Here is an 18,825-nt window from a genome sequence, read left to right as displayed (position 1 = left end):
CAGAAGATAAGTCCCTAGTAATCTTATTTGTTCGATAGCCTCTTAACCATCCTCTTTTATTGAGGATCTTTTGAATTTATTCTGCAAAATCAGATTCATCTTCTCCAAGCATCTCTAAACATCACTTTGTCACTTTACTGCTAAAAACATTTCAGTGGTGTAATGGTTAAAAAGCCTCTAAAAGCAAGGAATGCAATTCAAGACATGTGGGAAGACCTGAGGGATGAGAGGTAGTGAGACAAGGCCCCAAGAAGTCGTGTCTGACCCCAGGTACCACATCTGCCTCCTTAGTGTTCTCAAAGCCTAGCACGCCTCCCTTTCTCTTTTTGGGACAGTCCCATTATGCCAGGTTCTTAGAGGACTTCCCCCTTCCCCCAGCTCTTTGGGGGTGGGGTATAAATATGTGCAAAGAATAAAGTTCTCTTTTGCTTCACCCCTATCTCCTGGTGGTCTGTCTTTATGTTATCCGGGTTGGTGCTCAAAGACAGGTAAATATGGCCTAGCCATACCATCAACAGACCGGCATTAAGAGTAGCTCTAAGGGGAGCTACAAGGTTAGGATACCATTAAGAGACGCTATGAGTGGTTCCCCATTTATCTACAGGATAAAATCCAAATGGTCTTGCTTGGCAGCCAAAGTTATCCGGAACACAATGTATTTCCATATTTCCATACTTTATATTCCCTTTCCATATTTATATACTTGTTCATCAAATCAACCTGTTCTAGTCATTGTTTCCAGGATATATCATAAACAGTTCTTAGTACATATTCAAAATTTATTAATTCAATTCAAGTCATGCGTTATAGGACCATTTCACCTCAGAACTATCTATCTCTTCTCAGAACTGCTACAAAATTTCCTATTGTAGTCCTGTTTATCCCTACCACTCATTTTCAAGATATATAATACCTTTGTATTTGTTTTATATTGAAGCATTTTTATGTTTCTCTGCAATTAGATTGCAACTTACATGAGGGCAAAGACTTATTTTTGGAGTTTCTTTGTTCATTACCTAGCACAGCACTTTATTCCATTTAAGAGAAATGTATTTTAAACTATCACTCTGCTATGAAGCTTTGTGCATACAATATTAAAAAGCCAGAATTCCTTTGACATACCTCATAATTTAATGAAGTGGTAGGATATGATGTGTAGGAAAATACATACAGGAAAATGTAGAAGATGCAAAGGAGGGTTGTTTTTTTTTAATGTAGTGTAATTTTTTCTTAATTTTCTTCTTGGAACATTCTTATGAAGAAAATCTGAAAGATGCAAAATATTCACAACATAACACATTGCTACTGGGAATTTTGTAAATCTAAAATTCTCTTTCAAATCTAAGATTTTCAACATTTCACCATAAGTAAAGCTGATACTGATTCCCTGATTTCTTGTGGGAATTTCTTTAAGGCAAAGGAAATATTCATCCAGCAACAACTATTCTATAAGAGCCATTTTATCCAAAGTATTTCATGGGAAGCTGTTGAGAATGTGGCAAAGATAAGTGCAGAATATATAATCTGTGAATTTTTACTAACATCACATATAAAGTCATAAGAGCTACATGTATGTGTGTGTGTGTGTGTGTGTGTGTGTGTATGTGTGTGTGTGTTTTAAGGGAGAAAGTATGTCTGGTTCTAGAAAATCAAATTTTTAATGATTGCTTCAGTGTCTTCACAATGTTTGTTCCTAGACTTGCACAAAATTAAGTACAATGCTAATAAAAATTTAAGGAGTAACTTTGTGGCCTTATCTTTTTTGCAATCAAATATGATCTCAAACACTTACTAATTGTGTGAAATTGGGCAAGTAATTTAATCTATTAAAGTCAGTTCCTCATCTGTGAAGAGTTAGAAAAGGAAATGGCCATATATTCCAGAATCTTTGTCAAGATCCTCTGGTCACAAATGGGGTCACAAAATAATAGGACACAACTGAAAAAATAACTTAAAAACAAAACCAAAAATTAAAAATTCAAGAGAATATAGTGTTTTTGTGGAAGATCTGTGAAAAAAAAACCTATAAGATCACAACATCATTATTTACAAAATATGAATTTATTTTTCAATTATATGTAAACATTACAGTTCACATTTTCACTATACATGTGCATTAGAATTCACTGCAACTTACATCGGTTTTCTATTATAAGTAGCATTGAACTATATGCTAAAAATAAAAAGAAATGGTGAGCTTCAATGATTTGATATAAAATGTGATTTTAATTATGGTGATATTATAGTTTTTCTTCTCAATTTTAATTTAGCAAACTAATATAAGCACTTGGATACAGAGATAAATTGCAAAATAATGCAAACAGCACTGGTATGTTCTTCACATAAAAGGTTGCAGAGAGCAATTATCACTTCATTAATTTGTAATGAATCCAAATTGCCTATAAGTGATAGTAGACTGTCATTTCAGACCACTTGCAAAAACAGCAAATCCTTTAGCATTGCTTAACAATTAAAAACACATACACTAAATGAGACTATTACTTTCATGCTTACTTCTGTTATATCAATAAATGACTATGTTTTCCTCAAGCTTTCAACTTTAGAAACACTAGTGTAATAATAATTCATTGATAATCATCATAGTCATCTAGGTCTTTTCTAGTTCAAAAGTCAGCTCTGCAAAAAAAAAAAAAAAAAAAAAAAAAAAAAAAAAAAGGTGGTATTTCTTTCCAGGTAGAGAACACCTCTTTCCTATTTAACAAAGGGAGATGCAGATTCACTAGCCAATTAAAGACTTTACTTGAGATTATGCCTGCACAGACACATGCGCACGCACGCACGCGCGCACACACACACACACACACACACACACACACATCTAAAGTAAAAAAAAAATTCTAAGCTTTAGCCTTCAAATTTCTACTATCAATGCTCTATTCAACCTTACTGTCACATAGTTGTTTTTCTCACTCCTTTTCTCACTAAGAACTCTTCTATTCCATTCTCCTTCTCCCTATAGAAGCCATTCTGAAATTGATTCCACAGCAGAAGGAATAAAACCTTTACAATGCATTATCTTCAGTCAAGATAACTTAAGAGGCCTAAGGGAACTCTCAATTTCTACTTTCCCCTAACAGCAGCACACTTTGTGTCACCAAGCCAGTCAGGGAAACATATATTTTTAATAATTAATTGGTACTTAATATAACTATCATTTTGATAAACCCCAAATTATAGTAATTACTGATTACTATTTGTCATTGGATAATAGTTTTGGCCATTTGCTGTTGTCATTAGAATAATTAAAGATAGCATACTGAAAAGCACTTAATTTAAAACATTTAGTTTAGTAGTTGACATTTAGCAAAACCAGAGACAAAATTTATATTTCCCCCTCACTATTTACCTAATAAAAATATAGCATGAGCAGAAACATATATTCAGTTATTTGTATCTGAGTATACCATTTGGAAAAGGCACTAACCTCACTTCTATGAATCACAAGTTCACAGATTTAGAGTTGCAAGAGAACTCATAAACAAATCCATTACTTTACAACTGAGGAAACTAATACCTGGACAAGTTAAATGACATTCCCAAAGTGACACTGATATTACATGTCAGAGTTGGGATTTGAACCTATATTCTATCATTCCAATTGCATTCCATTGCACTGAAAAGGATAAAGAATGATAAATATGTCAAGTAACCTGAATTATCATCTTTCCCTTGCCACTGTCTCATAGTGGGACAATGGGAAAATCAGTTTACTTTCTCTGGGCCTTGATTTCCTCAAGTATAATGTGGACTAAGTTATTTCAGCAATCCTTTCTAACTCTAAAATTTTCTTACCTCTTGTTATTTTTGCATGTACTTTTGTCAGTGTATGTGTTTGTGTGTGTATGTGTGTGTATTTGTGTGTGTGTAAATTAATGAACTACCAAGCATTTTTATATAAAATGAAATGTCATCCAGAGTTCTAAGTTTTCCTTTCTTTCTTCAAGTATCAGATTTTAGGATTAATTCTCATCATAACTCTGGACAGTTTTCCTCTTGCTCATTTCTCTCTCCTGTTGAGAGAGAGGGGGGGTGTTTAAGCCATTCAAAGAGCAATATTAACAAAAGATGAACTTATAAAGTAGAATTACAAAAGAATGATGGCTCCATTTGGAAAAAATAAACCAAGAATTCACTGGAGTCTAATTATTTTCTTGTTAAAAGTAGAAAGGATTTTTTTAGAACAAGTTGAATCACTGGGTTGTATATTAGCAAAGAGAAATCAATTTGATTTATTAAAAGTACATTCACAATATGCACAACTAAGTTTTTATAACAGAATTAATAAATATGTAATGATATGGATACAGTAGGATCTAGCAGAAAGAACACTGATTTAATAGGCAGAAGACCTGTTCTTTAGTCTGAACTTCTTCACTAACAAGCTGTGCATTCTTGAATTTTATTCTCAGTTTTCTCATCTGTAAAATCTGGAAAATAAAAAGTTATCTAAACCATCATAAAGCTGGGCATTATTGTTAATAAATATTTATTAATATCCTATTCTACTTTGTATCTATATGTAAAATATGTACTACTAAAAGAATTAGAGTAAATGATTCTGTCTTAAGCATTGATTTTTATTTTTAAAAAATTTATACTTTTACTGTTTTGATGTTTGGGATTCTCATCTTTGATTTTCTGTAGCTATATGTGATTTTATACCAATCTGAATGCATATTTACCATATATGTAGCATAAAATAGGGATTACTATAGAATTACATTACAAAATAAAAGAAGAGGAATAGAAGAGCTAAATATGCACCATCAATATGTATAAACATATTCAGCATAACCAATTAAAACGTGTTTTTGTTTTCAGTCATTTCAGTAGTGTCATTTAACAGATGAGAAAATTGTGGCAAACAAGGTTAAGTAACTTGTCCAAAGTTACACCTAGTAAATATCTGAGGTCAGATTTGAACTCAAGACAATGAATCATCCTATCTCCAGGTCTAGTATTCTATTACTCCTCCTATATGCTCCCATTAAAGAAAAAATACAAACATCTTATCTGTTTATGCTAATAATCATTACAGTTATGAATATATATAAATATCACTGAAATATTTGATTGTATGTAAAACACATTCTTTTTCTTTGTACTTAAATTTGTGCTGAAGCATACCACATGTTTGGGGGAAAGTAAAAAGAGCATCCATATATATGCATATTTTACAGTTAACCTCAGATGCCAGAATTTAATTATAAATATATAGTTGATAAAGTAGGGAAATGTGTTTTATCTAACACAAGGCCTTGATCTTAAATGCTCTAACTGGAGTTTGTGTTTGATAGTACTTACTAGTGATAGGCATTATAATAACTCAACTCTATTATCAAATGCATACATATCCATATAAACAGAAGGGTGAGAAAACTTTCCAAGACCTATGAGTGCTGAGGTAGGAAATTCAAAGGAAGCATGAACACTTTAGAGTCTAGGGAAAAGTTGAGTCTGAGGGTAACGAACATTAGACAGAAAATGCTGCAGTCTGGAAAGTAGTGCAAAATGGATAGAGCAAAAGTAAAAATGAACTGTTAAACAGTCTTAACACACTGATGTCACATTAGAGAAGCAAACATTTCAAGGGATACCTACTATCCAAACTTCATTTTCATTATAAATATTCAGTTCAGTCTTTTGCTACATTTTTCTGTGAAAACTGATTTCCAATTTGATAATAGAACTCCATTTGCCTTACAGAAATTTAGCAACTATTTTCTTAGAATGCCTCTCTTCCATCATAAAATGATATCTTATTTTCAACTAAGCACCATAGGAAAAAATCATATACATAACAATTATTCTCCTAAATGGAAGACCAACTCAACAAAATGTATGTCAATGTGGTTGTCAGTTTATCCAGCACATTGCTTAGGTTAATATAGTTGAACTATGAGATTTCTTACAATGTAGGTATTTAGTTAATTCTTTTTAAATTGATTGAATTTAGCACTGGAAGAAAACTTATAAATAATCTGATCCAACACCATCAGTTTGCAAATAATAAGATGTTTTGTCCATATATTAAATCTCTGTAATATCTCACAATAAAATAATTATATGACATTCCTTAAAGAAATCTCTCTAGTTTTATATATCTATATATAAAATAGTATTATTAGAGTAATCAATCATTCTTATAAATTAGATACTAAGTGATGAGTGACTGACCTTCTGAACAAGTATTAAAAGTGAAAGAGTACTGTTCAAGTAGATTCCTTCCCTCCAAATATTGAAAAATATCAGTAGAAAAATCTTCAAGGTACATTTTAACTCATTTGGAATGAAAACTATGCTAAGATAGGCATTTATAAAATTATTACAAATGACAAATGACTTAGAAATTAATGTAATAGCAGTGACAGTGTTTCATTTCATATCAATTGTGAGATTCATGTTATTTCCTACTATGATAATGGGTCACAGCCACACTAATTCATTGCAATTTTAAAAAATACCTGTGGTGAGCTCATCTGCAGAAATGAAATTAACTTGTGTCATTACAATGCATATGCTAAGTTTAATTCATCTTGTTTAAAATAAAGACCTGAAGACTATTTTTTTTTATTTTCCCACTCCCTCTTTTAACAAAAAATAGCATGAATCTTTGAAATTTTCATTGTAAAGTGAGCCCCTTTTAAATAAATGCAGTGGCATGACACCAAACATTAAGCTGTCCTTAGAGGTTTTCTGCTATTTCCCCCAAAGCATATAGGATTAATAATGCATAAAAGTAATTTAACTCTTTAATTGCTACTTTATATTATTCAGAGCCAAAATCAATGGTCATGAGTGCACAATGGTAGAACAAAAATATAATTTTATTTTCTACCCTTAACCATCTGCATTAAAAAAAATGAAGAACAGTATAAAAAGGAAGTGCTGAAAATAGTCCATATTCTCCAATATCTTAACAATACTTTATAAATATTTCTCTTATTTGCTTTTTAAAATCAATTCTGTAAGTAACAAGCACAATAATTATTCCCTCCATTTCTGGGAGAAGAAACCAAGAATTTCAGTAATGGAAATGATTTTCTCAGGACCATAGATTATAAGTGATAAAGCAAGAAATCAAACCAGTTGTTTTTTAGTTATGTTTTACTTTTCATGATTCCATTTGGGGTTTTCTGGACAAAGACACCACAACACCTTGTCATTTCCTTCTCTAACAGGATTAAGTGGCTTGCCAAGTTATTAAGTGTCTGAAATCAGATTTGGATTTTTGAAAATGAGTGTTTATGATTCCAGATCCAGCACTCTATCCATTGTGCCCCAGATAATGGACTCTACATCAAATGTTTTCTACCATGCTTCCAGGATTCATTGTTTCAACTGAATATCACCTCATTGCCTTCTCATATATAAAGTATTCACTATGATGGAGTTCCATGTTCCATCACAGACTCATTATTGAAGAGAATTTTTTTTTTTTGTCTAGTGATGCTCTTGTTTGTGAACTACATTGTACTGATTGCACCAAGATGCAGAACCAAGAAATAATAGAAGGTTCAAAATCACTCAAAAGAGTTTGGCCTAACTATATATACTAGAAAAGTGAAGTAGATGATGAAAATTCATTGACGGATTTCAAAACATATTTGAAGGACAAATCTTTGGAGCTGGTTTATTAAACAGTATAGAGACACAAAGATTTTAACAAGAGTTCAACAAGAAGAGGAGAGTGGGATGAATTGCCTTTGGAAAACTGTACCTTTATCTCATGCTTCTTATAAAATTAATCATTCATTAGATTCTATTAAATCAATGGCTTTGTTGCTATATATCACTGAGATTGAAAATTCAATTGCCTTCAAAGAATTAAAGCTAGATATGCAGAGTAATGAAGGGAGTATAAATGCAGACAAAACATATAATATGTGAAGAACTCCAAAGGAGACTTGGGTAAAAAGATATTATGAAGAAGTTATACAATAGAAAGAGAAGGTGGAACAGTCATATGGCAAGAGCAAGGGATGACAGATAGACAGCGAAAATGGTCTATTGGCATTTTCATGAAGTCAGGAGAAAGTGAGGGAAACCTGGAGGAAATTGGGTGGAAAAAGAGGAGGGAATGACATGTTTTGAGTTGTATCATTAAAGTTCCTAAATCAGTGAAATGATAGACTCATTTAAAGAATATCAATAAGACATAAAATAGTGTTTTGATAGTAGCATATGCCTGTGACAATTCAGGAAATTGCATAAAAATATTGTTGTTGAGTCATTTAAGTAATGTCTGACTCTTCATGACACAATTTTTGGAGTTTTTTGGCAAAGATATTACAGTGATTTTCCATTTCTTTCTCCAGTTCATTTTAACAATGATGAATTGAGGCAAACAGGGTTAAATAACTTGTCCAGCTAGAAATTTCCTGATGCTGGATTTAAACAGATGAAGATGAGTCTTGTCTGCATAAAAATAGCATCAAGGAAATATATGTTTAAAAAGAAAAATATGTCAGTTATGAGTCAAGAACAAAAGTTAGTGTGTGAATAGTTTATGCACCATACAGTTACCTACAAGATGTTAAAAGGTCTAGAAAAGGCCTCTAGCATTAAAAAATATATGGAGAATTATTGAAATATTGTATAACAGGATTGCAAATGAGAAGGTACAAACAGATAATACAATTAGTAGCAGTAATAATGATAACAACTAACATTTGATGAATGTTTACATCAATGGAACTATAAATATTGAAGCATTGAAGCATTGAAGTAAAATTAGCATGAAAGTATCAGAAAATATGAAGATGGAAAATTTTCTTCTCTGTCTTCCTTCAAGTTCCAACTAATATTCTACCTTCTTTTTTTAACTTAATAATTTTTTATTATATATATTTTTTTATAATATTATCCCTTGTATTCATTTTTCCAAATTATCCCCCCTCCCTCTATTCCCTCCCCCCGATGACAGGCAATCCCATACATTTTACATGTGTTACAATATAGTCTAGGTACAATACATGTGTGTGAATATCATTTTCTTGTTGCACAATAAACATTAGATTCCGAAGGTACATGCAACCTGGGCAGACAGATATTAGTGCTAACAATTTACATTCACTTCCCAGTGTTTCTTCTCTGGGTGTAGCTACCTCTGTCCATCATTGATCAACTGGAAGTGAGTTGGTTTTTCTTTATGTTGAAGATTTCCACTTCCATCAGAATACATCCTCATACAGTATTGTTGTTGAAGTGTACAGTGATCTTCTGGTTCTGCTCATTTCACTCAGCATCAGTTGATGTAAGTCTCTCCAAGCCTCTCTGTATTCCTCCTGCTGGTCATTTCTTACAGAGCAATAATATTCCATAACCTTCATATACCACAATTTACCCAACCATTCTCCAACTGATGGACATCCATTCATCTTCCAGTTTCTAGCTACAACAAAAAGAGCTGCCACAAACATTTTGGCACATATATGTCTCTTTCCGCTCTTTAGTATTTCTTTGCGATATAATCCCAGTAGTAGCGCTGCTGGGTCAAAGGGTATGCACAGTTTGATAACTTTTTGGGCATAATTCCAGATTGCTCTCCAGAATGGCTGGATTCTTTCGCAACTCCACCAGCAATGTATTATTGTCCCAGTTTCCCCACATCCCCTCCAACATTCATCATTATTTGTTCCTGTCATCTTAGCCAATCTGACAGGTGTGTAGTGGTATCTCAGAGTGGTCTTAATTTGCATTTCTCTGATCAGTAGTGATTTGGAACACTCTTTCATGTGAGTGGATATAGTTTCAATTTCTTCCTCTGAGAATTGTCTGTTCATATCCTTTGACCATTTATCAATTGGAGAATGGTTCGGTTTCTTATAAATTAGGGTCAGTTCTCTATATATTTTGGAAATGAGACCTTTGTCAGAACCGTTGTTTTTAAAAATATTTTCCCAATTTGTTACTTCCCTTCTAATCTTGTTTGCATTAGTATTATTTGTACAGAAACTTTTTAGTTTGATGTAATCAAAATCTTCTATTTTGTGATCAATAATGATCTCTACTTCTCCTCTGGTCATAAATTCCTTCCTCCTCCAAAAGTCTGAGAGGTAGATTATCCTCTGTTCCTCTAATCTATTTATTATCTCCCTCTTTATGCCTAAATCATGGACCCATTTTGATCTTATCTTGGTATATATGGTGTTAAGTGTGGATCCATATCTAATTTCTGCCATACTAATTTCCAGTTTTCCTAACAGTTTTTTTCCGAATAATGAATTTTTCTCCCTAATGTTGGTATCTTTGGGTTTGTCAAAGATTAGGTTGCTATATATGTACCCTTTTTTTTTTGTCCTTTGTATCTAATCTGTTCCACTGATCTACCGGTCTATTTCTTAGCCAATACCAAATGGTTTTGGTGACTGCTGCTATATAATATAGCTTTAGATCAGGTACACTTAGACCACCTTCCTCTGAGTTTTTTTTTCATTAGTTCCCTTGCAATTCTCGACCTTTTATTCTTCCATATGAATTTTGTTGTTATTTTTTCTAGGTCATTGAAATAGTTTCTTGGGAGTCTGATTGGTATAGCACTAAATAAATAGATTAGTTTGGGGAGTATTGTCATCTTTATTATATTCGCTCGGCCTATCCAAGAGCACTGAATGTCTTCCCAATTATTTAAATCTGATTTTATTTTTGTGGCAAGTGTTTTGTAGTTTTTCTCATATAGTTCCTGACTTTTCTTTGGTAGATGGATTCCCAAATACTTTATACTCTCAACATTTGTTTGGAATGGAATTTCTCTTTGTATCTCTTGCTGTTGCATTTTGTTAGTGATATATAAAAATGCCGAGGATTTATGTGGATTTATTTTGTATCCTGCCACTTTGCTGAACTTTTGAATTATTTCTAGTAGCTTTTTAGCAGAGTCTTTGGGGTTCTCTAAGTATACCATCATGTCATCTGCAAAAGGTGATAGTTTAATTTCCTCATTTCCTACTCTAATTCCTTGAATCTCTTTCTCGGCTCTTATTGCCGAGGCTAGCGTTTCTAGTACTATATTGAATAGTAATGGTGATAGTGGGCAACCTTGTTTCACTCCTGATCTTACTGGGAAAGGTTGCAGTTTATTTCTATTGCATATTATGCTTACTGAAGGTCTTAAATATATGCTCCTGATTATTCTAAGGAATAGTCCATTTATTCCTATACTCTCAAGAGTTTTTAGTAGGAATGGATGTTGGATTTTGTCAAATGCTTTTTCTGCATCTATTGAGATGATCATATGGTTCTTATTAATTTGATTATTAATATGGTCAATTATATTAATAGTTTTCCTAATATTAAACCAGCCCTGCATTCCTGGAATAAATCCTACTTGATCATAGTGTATTATCCTGGAGATGATTTTCTGAAGTCTTTTTGCTAATATCTTATTTAAGATTTTAGCATCAATATTCATTAAGGAGATTGGTCTATAATTTTCTTTCCCAGTTTTCGATCTACCTGGTTTAGGTATCAGTACCATGTCTGTGTCATAAAAGGAGTTTGGTAGGACTCCTTCATCCCCTATTTTTTTCAAATAATTTATATAGCATTGGGGCTAATTGTTCTTTAAATGTTTGGTAGAATTCACATGTGAATCCATCTGGCCCTGGGGATTTTTTCCTGGGGAGTTGATTAATAGCTTGTTCTATTTCTTTTTCTGAAATGGGACTATTTAAGCAATTTATCTCCTCCTCTGTTAATCTAGGGAGCCTATATTTTTGGAAGAAGTCATCCATTTCACTTAAGTTATCAAATTTATTGGCATAAAGTTGGGCAAAGTAACTCCTTATTATTTCTCTAATTTCCTCTTCATTGGTGGAAAGATCCCCCTTTTCATTTGTAAGACTAACAATTTGATTTTCCTCTTTCTTTTTTTTGATCAAATTTACCAAATGTTTATCTATTTTATTGGCTTTTTCATAAAACCAACTCTTGGTTTTATTTATTAATTCAATAGTTTTTTACTTTCAATATTATTGATTTCTCCTTTTAATTTTTGTATTTCAAGTTTAATTTTTGGTTGGGGGTTTATAATTTGGTCTTTTTCTAGCCTTTTAAGTTGTAAGCCCAATTCGTTAATCTTCTCTTTCTCTATTTTCTTCAAATAAGCCTCTAAAGATATAAAATTTCCCCTTATTACTGCTTTAGCTGCATCCCAAAGATTTTGGTATGATGTCTCATCATTGTCATTATCTTGGGTGAAATTGTTAATGGTTTCTATAATTTGCTCTTTCACCCAGTCATTCTTTAAGATGAGATTATTCAGTTTCCAATTACTTTTTGGTCTATTTACTCCTAACTTTTTACTGAATGTAGCTTTTATTGCATTGTGATCTGAGAAGGCATTTATTATTTCTGCCTTCCTACATTTAATTTTGAGATCTTTATGTCCTAATATATGGTCTATTTTTGTAAAGGATCCATGAACTGCTGAGAAGAAAGTATATTCCTTTCTATTGCCATTCAGTTTTCTCCAAAGGTCTATCATACTTAGTTTTTCTAATGTTCTATTTACTTTTTAATTTCTTTCTTATTTGTTTTGTGGTTTGATTTGTCTAAATCTGAGAGTGCAAGGTTGAGATCTCCCACTATTATAGTTTTACTGTCTATTTCTTCTTGCAATTCTCTTAACTTTTCCTTTAGAAAGTTAGATGCTATACCACTTGGTGCATATATGTTTAGTATTGATATGGCTTCATTATTTATGCTACCTTTCAGCAGGATATAGTTTTCTTCCTTATGTTTTTTAACGAGATCTACTTCTACTTTTGCTTGATCTGAGATAAGGATAGCTACCCCTGCTTTTTGGCTTTACCTAAAGCATAATAGGCTCTGTTCCAACCTTTTACCTTTACTCTGTATGTATCTCCCTGCTTTAAGTGTGTTTCCTGTAGACAACATATTGTAGGTTTCTGACTTTTGATCCAGTCTGCTATCCGTCTCCGTTTGATGGGATCGTTCATCCCATTTACATTTACAGTTAAAATTACTAATTCTGTATTTCCTGCCATCGTATTATCCCTCAGATTATGCTTTTTCCCTTGACCCCCCTGATCCCCCTCCCCGATATTTAATTTACAGACCCCCCTTGTGACGCGCAACCCTCCCTCTTTTTTTTTTTTTTTAGGATCCCTCCCCCCTCCCTCCAAGTCCCTTCACTTATTCTCCTTTTCCTTTTCCCTTTTCCTCTCCCCCCTTTTAATGAGGTGAGAGAAAATTCTCTGAAAAACAAATATGTTAATTATTTACTCTTTGAGCCTCTCCTGATGAGAGTAAGATTCACACAATGATTCTCCCCCTCACTAAGTTCCCTCAGATATGGTGTATTTTACTATGCCTCTTCCTGGGATGTAGTTTCCCTCTTTTTTCATTCCTTCCCCTTTTTCTGAACTGACCTCCTTACCTTTACTACACCCCCCTTTTTTTTCTCTTATATCAGTAAAATCAAATTATCCTTGAGTACTTTTTATATACCCACAACAGTGTTACAGTTCTCAAATTTTTCTGTTTCTCTTCAGTCTTGTGGATGTAGATCAAATTTTTTGTTTAAGTTTCGTTTTTTTCTTAGAAACATATAGAATTCCTCTGTTTCATTGAATGACCATCTTCTTCCATGGAAAAAGATGCTAAACTTAGCTGGGTAGTTCATTCTTGGTTGCAGTCTTTGATCTTTTGCCTTATGGAATATCAGGTTCCAGGCCCTTCTATCTTTTAATGTGGAGGCAGCCAGATCTTGGGTGACCCTTATTGTGGCACCTTGGTATTTAAATTGTTTTTTTCTAGCTGCTTGCAGGATTTTCTCCTTTGTGTGGTAATTCTGCAGCTTAGCCACTATATTCCGTGGTGTTCTTTTTTTAGGGTCTATTTCAGAAGGAGTTCGATGAATTCTTTCCTCATCTACTTTCCCTTCTGCTTCTATTATCTCTGGACAGTTCTCTTTGGTAATTTCCTGTAAAATAGAATCTAGGCTCTGTTTTTGGTCATAGTTTTCTGGAAGTCCAATGATCCACAGATTATCTCTCCTAGATCTATTTTCCAGGTGTATAGATTTTCCCAGTAAGTATTTGACGTTGTTCTCCAGCTTCTCATTTTTTTTTTTTTTTTTGTTTTGTTTGACTGATTCTTGGGTTCTCTGTGAGTCATTCATTTCTATTTGTTCCATCCTGACTTTTAAGGAGTTATTTTCTTCTTTCACAGTTTTTAGTTCTTTTTGTAAATGCCCAATTTCCTTTTTAAATGAATTATTTTGCTCTATTGAATTTTTTTCCATTTCCCTAATTTTTTTTTGAGAATTGTTTTCTTTTTCCAATTCAGAAATTCTATTTTCTTGAGACTTTTTTATCTTTTCCAATTCAGAAATCTTACTTTCCTGTGTTTTTTTAACCTTTTCTAATTCATAAATTTTGTTTCCCTGCATCTCCTGTGAATTCTTTATTTTTTCCAACTCCAATTTCAGGACGTTGTTATTCTCTATCATAGCTTCCCTTTCCTTTCCCCATTTTTCTTCAAACTCCCTTAATTTTTTAAGAGTTTCTTCTAGGAGAGAGTTATGTGATGGGGGGCAGGAATCGTTCCCCTTTAGGTTGTTTTCTGCTGTCTCTCTGCTGTTAACTTCCTCGGGGTTGGATACCCGCTCTTTCTCTGTATAGAAGGAATCTATAGTTTTTCTGGCTTTTTTGCTCATATTTAAAAAATCTTTTGGGGTCTTTCCCTGGGGTAGGAAATTATTTATTTACTTCTTTACCAGCTTCCTCCCAGACCTGATGGATGCAGCGGCTCCTGCGCCTGAGCTAAGATAGAGCTCTGGGAGAGAGTTCCCCACCCCCTCCCTGGAAGTGTCTCAGAGGTGATTAGCACTGCTGTGCCCGAGGGCGTTGAACAGTAAAGACAGCACAAAGCCCAGCCTATGTGTCCGCGTGGGGCGTGGATGTCTGCAGCAGGTGAAGTGAAAAGCCCCTGTGCTCAAACTGGAAGTGTCTGCCAGAATCTGCGGTCCCTAGTTCAAAGGTTCCGCTTCTCTGGGACTTCCTGGAGCTGAGTTCCACTCCCTCCAGCTAAACTAGGCAGTGTGTGTTGCCTTGGGCCGTATCCAACCACTTGTCAATCTCTTAACTATTCTCAGGTGGTAGCTGCGGCCACACCCCCTGGTGCCGAGATCTGCTGAGTCACCTCCAGGATCCGGGGAAAATCTAATCTGAGTTTTTAAAGTATTTTGGCTTTCTCTTCTGAACTGCTAGATAATTAGCAGAGCAGAGCTAACAGCCTGTGCCAGATTCCTTTACCTCAGTGGCTTCTCTGATCCCAGAGCCCTTCCCAGCGCAATGGGCAGAGTATGCTAGCACCCAGCCGTCTGTGCTGGCCTCTCTTCTTCCTTCCCTAGGGACTGACCTTTTCTGTTGAAACTCCAGATTCTCTTCACCTGGTAAGTCATGCTTCCAGTCCTTGTGGTATCTATCAGTCCTGGGCTTATTTTGAGACTTAATTTATCTAATTGGTTGTGAGGGAGTGAGGACGTTCACAGAGTCGTGTGTTTCTTCTCTGCCATCTTGGCTCCGCCCCAATATTCTACCTTCTAAAAGAAAAATTTTTCCCAATCTTCTTTAAAACCAATTTATATATTTTCCTTTTCGAATATAATACTACATTTCAATGTATAATTTTTAGGAGTTCTCAAGTCTTGTGTGAATCTTGCTGTAGTCTTTGGTACTTAAATTATTTCTTTCTGAATTTCTTGCAGGATTTTTTTCTTTGATGATAGAACTCTATATTTTATTCATGACATTCTTAGGACTTTCCCTTTGGGATTCCCTTTAGGAAATGATTAATAGATTTTGTTTGTTTGTTTGTTTGTCTGATTTTTTTTTTATCCTGACTTCTAGTTCCAATAGATCTGAATAATTTCATTTTGAAATTCTTAAAATATTGTACCCAACATTAATTTTTCAAGTTATAATTTTCATAGATGCCAATGTTTGTTAAATTATTTTTTCCAACTTATTTTTGGTTCAGTTTTTTTTAAAAATCAGATATATTGTATTCTCTTGTACTTTTTCCCCAGTTTTTTTATTTTGTTCTAATATTTCTTGAGATCACTGGATTCTGCTCAGACAGAAGTCCAGAAGTCAACAAGCATTAATTCAGTCCTAGTTTTCAGATTTTCTATTATTTGCATAATGCAAGGTGATGTATTAAGTTGTTTGGGAAAGCCAAATAGTCTAGCCTACTTGTCCAATTTCCAAATATTTCTGTAAGAGTTGTTATTTCATTTACAAATTTATTACTTTATTTCTTCTTAATATTCCTTTAGTCCTTATGGAAAATTCATCTTTTTGTTTTGTTTTGTTTTGTTTTTTGAGTCTATACTTTCAGCCATTATGGTGTTACCTTTATATTATTATTACTGGTTGTTATTTTATTTGATTTATTCATCTCTCCAATCTTAGCTCTAGAAATGACATTTTGTACAGTATCAACATTTCCCTGACACAAAATGTATTATGGTGGAGTTGTTTGTTCCGTTTGGTCTCACCCTGGCTCCCTTGGATTCTTTTACTAAACTCCACACTTTGGGTTTGCCCCTTTTGGATCTTTAATGTTTCAAAGTGCCGCATCTTCAGATTGAGCCTTTCAAGACAAAGTATTAAAGACTTTAAAATCCCAGGATTTGTGTCATTCTGATCTGAACACTGAGGTTTGATATAAACAGGAAGATAAGCATCATGTTGGGTCCTGATCACTGCCTTCTGCTATTTGTCCTTCTGACTTTTTGTGCAGTTCCAGGGTGGAAGAAGTCATTGATTTGGAGGGTTTTGAATAATCATTAGCTCTGGAACAAACTTTAGGATTGTGCTACACATGTGTATATATGGTGGGAACCATTGCAGTATAGGTGAAACCCATCTATTTTTCAAGCAGCCTTTTCTCAGTAATTCTCCATTCCCCATGTTGTTTGTTTGAGTTTTGGGGGGATGATAGTTATTATTCATCCTTTCCAAACACCTTAACCCATCTCATCACATTAAGTAATTTGCTGATTTAAATGAATTTTTGTGGCTGAAATCCAATACACACACACACACACACACACACACACACACACACACACACACACACATATATATATCTAACCCATTGGTAAACTTATGAAGAATTCTTTAAGTCCTTCAGTATCAAGTGAAGATACATATATGAGGGAATAAATGTAAAACTATACTAACATATTGTGGCTAAAGGAATCCTCAGTAACTGTTAAAATGTAGCAAACCAATCCAACCAGGTCAATCTCAAGGGTCAATAAACATATATTGAGTATTAAAGTAAAAGGTTAAAAAAAAGGCAGTCTTTACCTACATCTCACACTCCATACCAAAATAAGGTCAAAATGATTTGGTCATAAAGAATGATATTACAGAATATTATTGCTCTGTAAGAAATGACCAGCAGGAGGAATACAGAGAGGCCTGGAGAGACTTAAATCAACTGATGCTGAGTGAAATGAGCAGAACCAGAAGATCACTGTACACTTCAACAACAATACTGTATGAGGATGTATTCTGATGGAAGTGGAAATCTTCAACATAAAGAAGATCCAACTCACTTCCAGTTGATCAATGATGGACAGAGGTAGCTACACCCAGAGAAGAAACACTGGGAAGTGAATGTAAATTGTTAGCACTAATATCTGTCTGCCCAGGTTGCATGTACCTTCGGATTCTAATGTTTATTGTGCAACAAGAAAATGATATTCACACACATGTATTGTACCTAGACTATATTGTAACACATGTAAAATGTATGGGATTGCCTGTCATCGGGGGGAGGGAATAGAGGGAGGGGGGGTAATTTGGAAAAATGAATACAAAAATTAAAAAAAAAAATGACTGACACAGGTTCACACAGCTAGTATGTAGCTGAGACTAGATTTGATCCCTAGAAGATGAGTCTTTTTAACTCCAAACCCAGCTCTCTATCCACCTGTGTCACCTATCTGTCCCAAATGTAGGATAGGAAGATAATAATAAAACTGTTTTTGTTAATTATAAAAAAAAAAAAAAAAAGAATGATATTACAAATAAATCAGGAGAGCAAGGGATAATTTACCTATCAGATCTTGGAGAAGGGAAGAATTTATGACCAAAGAAGAACTAAAGAATAATATGAAAGTTAAAATAGATAGCACTGATTACGATAAATTAAAAAGGTTTTGCACAAACAAAACCAACAGAAACAAAATTAAAAGGGAAGTCCAAACCTGGAAAAAAATCTTAAAGCCAGTGCTTCTGATAAAAGTCTCATTTCTAAAATATATAAAGAACTAAGTCAATTTTAAAAGAGTACAAGGCATTCCCCAATTGAAATATGGTCAAAATATATGAAAGTTAAAATAGATAGCACTGATTACTATCAATTAAAAAGGTTTTGCACAAACAAAACCAACAGAAACAAAATTAAAAGGGAAGTCCAAACCTGGAAAAAAAAATCTTAAAGCCAGTGCTTCTGATAAAAGTCTCATTTCTAAAATATATAAAGAACTAAGTCAAATTTAAAAGAGTACAAGGTATTCCCCAATTGAAATATGGTCAAAATATATAAACAGTTTTCACAATGAAATTAAAGACCTCTATAAGTATATGAAAAATGTTCTAAATCACTATTGATTAGAGAAATGAAAATTAAAACAATTCTGAATTACTACCTCACACCTCTCAAATTGGCTAAGAGACAGGAAAAGATAATGATAAATTTTTGAGAGGATGTGGGAAAATTGGGACACTAATTCATTGTTGGTGGAATTGTTAAATGATT

At 33.6% G+C, this 18,825-nt stretch overlaps 1 protein-coding gene across 4 annotated transcripts in view; it reads right to left on the bottom strand.

The window, feature by feature from the left end:
• The window catches only part of EPHA3 (EPH receptor A3), a 573,903-nt gene that overhangs the window by 380,549 nt on the left and 174,529 nt on the right, over nucleotides 1-18,825 (bottom strand). Inside the window, exon 2 of one of the 4 annotated variants that reach the window (XM_074299814.1) lies at nucleotides 1,123-1,266. The exons of the other annotated variants lie outside the window; for them this stretch is intronic. The gene's annotated coding sequence lies outside the window, so the exon portion shown is untranslated. The remainder of the gene's footprint in view (nucleotides 1-1,122; nucleotides 1,267-18,825) is intronic. 4 annotated transcript variants of the gene reach the window in all.

Source organism: Sminthopsis crassicaudata, chromosome 3, assembly GCF_048593235.1.
Source record: "Sminthopsis crassicaudata isolate SCR6 chromosome 3, ASM4859323v1, whole genome shotgun sequence".
Classification (NCBI taxonomy): domain Eukaryota; kingdom Metazoa; phylum Chordata; class Mammalia; order Dasyuromorphia; family Dasyuridae; genus Sminthopsis; species Sminthopsis crassicaudata.
The sequence above is the reverse complement of the archived record's forward strand: the minus strand, read 5'-3'. Positions and strand labels throughout refer to the sequence as shown.